The following is a 3,948-nucleotide window of genomic DNA, read 5'->3' as shown; positions in this document are numbered from 1 at the left end:
TTGTTCCACTTTCATAGCACCCGACGTAGGGCGGGTCACAGCAGCCGATGCCGGGTGAAACGATTACCAGGGACAGCTCCGGCGGCGGACACTGCCAGAGATCCTAATACCCTGGCGCTGCGCCAGTCCAGCCCGGTGCCTGGAGAAGTTCAGTGGGTTCACAGAGCGGGGTCTCTGCCAGACCTGACGCTCCAGAGCCGTGCGTTTGTACAGTCATGTTTCATTTCTGACAAATTGTGTAGGATTTCTCTGCGAGAGAGAAACACGATCGAATGTGGCGCTCATCCACATTCAAAGATGTTTGGAAAGCCTGAGGAATTTATGTGATTAATTCTTAATATGTGGATTCTTTTAATTAGCTATCTAGAAACCAAAACAGAGTGCAGGACACTACTGCAATGCAGCTTGTTAAGCAATAATGCATTTTTTCTTCCAAAAGTTTGATAACAAACAATGGTCATAGGCATAAGATGACTGTGGATACTATGAGCTAATGTCTAGTTGTCAGAAACTTTTCCATTAAGGCTCAGAATGATGTTTGACATATTATTCCCATTATTGAGCTAAACTAAACATTGTATTAAGAGTGGGTTTCCCAATGGATGTTACTGCCCTTTATTTTTACATGTGCGTACATATGGAAGCAGACATGTGTACATACACATTTTGGATATCAAAAGCACATCAATAACATGGTTCACTCTATTACCAGGATATAATGTTTTTTGACATTTCTTTTTTAATGAAACCTGTCTTTACTTTTTCCTGACCATAAAAATAGCTTTAAAACAAGATTCTTTAAATAAACATGAAATGCCAAAATTACATGTTCTCACCTATTAAACAGTACAGAATGACTGAAAGGGTAGATTTCTTTAATTATCTAGGAAAAAAAAATGCTGCTGAGGATGGTCACCAAAATTTATGTAGCATATATTTTTCTACTCAAAATTCAAAAGCTTTGGTGTATAGCAAACACTGGAATAACTTATCAAATCCTGTGTAGGTGGTAGCTTTAAGACAACTTCAGTTTTAAGCCTTTGGGCTTTGTTTTTGGCATTATGTATAACTCATTTAGGATTTTAAAGCTGGATATACTTACATTTAGATTTCAGGAAAGGGCAGAAGACGGACAGGTTGTTTGCTTTTCACTTTAAGAGACCTAGATTTCCTGATTGTGTTAGGCCCGTTGTTACTTTGCTGACTTCAAGTTGGTCCCTAGGAGGAAAAGAGAGCTTATAAGAAATGTATGAGCACAATATTGTTTTTTTGCAGAAATGTTAAGGAATATTGGCCACGATTTTCAAACATAGTGGCTTAATATAGTCTTTTAACTCCATATTCAGGCTTCTTATTCAAGGTCTACTGTTCAGAAGTATTAAAATGTGGCAAATCATTCACTTTGAGTAGCCTTTTTAGTTATTCCATGCGTGTGAAAACTCAGGTAGCAGTTTGAATATGGACTAAAAATCCTAATTTTGGTATTTTTATTGGCAATCCTGTAATAATTATGCTGTAAATCAGAATATCGGTTTGGATTTCAAGAAAAGTGCCTTCAGCCTTGTTCCCGCCCTTCTGCAGAGACACTGCATAGCTTTTTCAGATTACTAGCTATAAAATCATCAGCTTGAGGGACAGCTGAAAAACTTTTACTTAATCTCATCTTTCTCCGTGTGTGGTGCCCCCATGAAAATGTACATACAAACCCTCTCATGCAATGTGCGACATAAAGTCATTAGCTCCCCAGAGGCTTGGATTGATAGGATGTGCTTGGAATTGCCATACAAAGTCCCAAGCGCGACTGCACTCGTAGTGTGATGATGCCAACAAGGGGAGCCACAGGCAATGCTAATGTTCTATATAAATATAAAATATGCTTATCTATTTTATAGGCTAATCGCTCTTATGCAGCTGCTACCAAGTCATATGTGCTTCACCTGACCCAAATCCCACTGACATGACTGGGAAGAGTCTCTATGATTTGGTGGGCTCAGCTGCCATCGAGATATTTAGGGTTCAGTGCAATAAAGTTCTGGATGGTGAATTCTGGAAACCTGCGCTCCAGCTGGAGTGTGAGCACATACTTGAGTGCTTTGCTGGATCAGAGCTAGGGAGGGCCCAGCACCTCTCTGCATAGCCCCTGCCTGCAGACGCTGACAACATGCTCCTTTTGCTGCTCAGTGTCCATCCCACATGCACCCACGGGCTACTAGAAAAAGAGCTCTTTGATAAACAGGATGATGCTCTTCACATGCTGATGGACCTTGTGGTTGAAAATTGAGATATTTGGCCTAAGGTCTTCCTTGCCTGTGTCTTTACTCTCCAGAACCACTGGTTTCCCAGCAGTCAGAGTAACTCCAGAAATCCAAACACACATCTCTCCACTTACTTTAAGCATTTTGTCAGCCAGGGTAAAATGAAAACTCAAGAGTAGTGGCTCCTAACCTCTCCACAGCTGAGCTTCAGCAGTGCTGTGTACCCCAGAACCCACTGGGCCCCAGGGAGCTGTGCCCTGGGTGGCCCAGCTGCCACCAGACTATGCTACCCTTAGAGGGAGGAAGCATTTGGAGAGGGAGCCAAAAAGGAGTACTAATTTCACAAGGGGAACCTGCAGGTAGCTTGACTGTTTCACCTCAGATTTATTCCAGCCCATTTGAAATGTGCCTGCTACAACCCGTTTCATCTGAATGCCACACCTGGGCTATTGTAAGGTCTCCCTCTCTCAAATCTGACAAAAGAATTAATTAAATTTTGGTCAAAACAGTACATTTTCACAAAAGAAACTTGAATCTTCTAGACAGAGGAACATTTTCTGCCAGAAAGGAGATCTCAAAACATCAGCCCAGGTACCTCCAGAGTACATTGTTGCCAACCAGCCCTTGAGCTTCTGAGCACTGGCTGGAATCTGATTCTTCTGGTGGCTCCAGTTGCCCACCCAGCCCCAGCACAGGCTCTGAGAGATGCCACGTGATGGTAGCCAGGTGGATGCCTTCCTCACAAAGCCCAGAGCCCTCCCAGAAAGTAACTAGCTGCTTTCCAGGGCCTTTGGTTTTGATTAGGGATTAGATTAGTGATTACAAAGCTTTCTGGCTTCTGGTGTCAAACTTACTTACTTTTAAAAATCTCTGTAATGATTGCCACCTCAGTTCTCTGGCAATGCCAGATCTAGCACTGGCTCCCGATCTGCCTTTGCTTTGGTAGATAATCCATGGTGATTTTCTCATGTCTCCCTCCATCTCTTGCAAGTGGACCCCTGTTCAGTTTGTGGTGCAGTTTAGCAGATGCACTGCCACCTGGGGAACCAAGTACTGTGCATTATTTGCAACTGGTTTCATCCAATTCATTCGAGCTGTACAAAGAAATGTGCATTTGGCACCTTTCTGAGAGGACTCTAAAGCCTGGAGAGCAGAAATTGCCAATGCGTTATGCACCACCTCATTGCCATTTGCATCCTAGTTTTATGAAGAATATCTTTTCATTGTTTATCCTGCCAAACAGGCCTTCTCCTTCAAACAATGAGTCAATAATTCAGAACACATCTACACCCATTCAGCACTTTTAGAGATGGCTCTGAGCTCCACAGTTTAGCTCTGGATACCAACTCCTCTACAGCTTTCAGGTGTTTAGGTCTGGGGCTTTGGCTCAGCTTCTTGTGTAGATGAAGGAAAGTCACAAAGTCGGAAGTAGATTTGAGTAGTTAGCAAAATGGAGAGTTGCCAGGCTGAAGGGGATGGCAAGCTACTTTGCCTGTGCCTGAGGAGAGAGGGATTAGGTATTTCAGCCAAACAGCTCATTCCTGTCTCCTGTTTGTACCACCCATGCTGCTGTTACTGCCTTTGTGGGATTAGAGAGAGGGTAAAGGCGTGCCAGCATGTACCAAGAGGGCCCCAGTACAGCAGCAGTAGCAGGAGCAGCAATCACATCTGCCCTTTCTACCTCCAGCGACAG

This window comes from Phaethon lepturus, unplaced genomic scaffold (genome assembly GCF_000687285.1).
Source record: "Phaethon lepturus isolate BGI_N335 unplaced genomic scaffold, ASM68728v1 scaffold11932, whole genome shotgun sequence".
Taxonomy (NCBI): domain Eukaryota; kingdom Metazoa; phylum Chordata; class Aves; order Phaethontiformes; family Phaethontidae; genus Phaethon; species Phaethon lepturus.
This window is presented reverse-complemented; position numbering follows the sequence as displayed.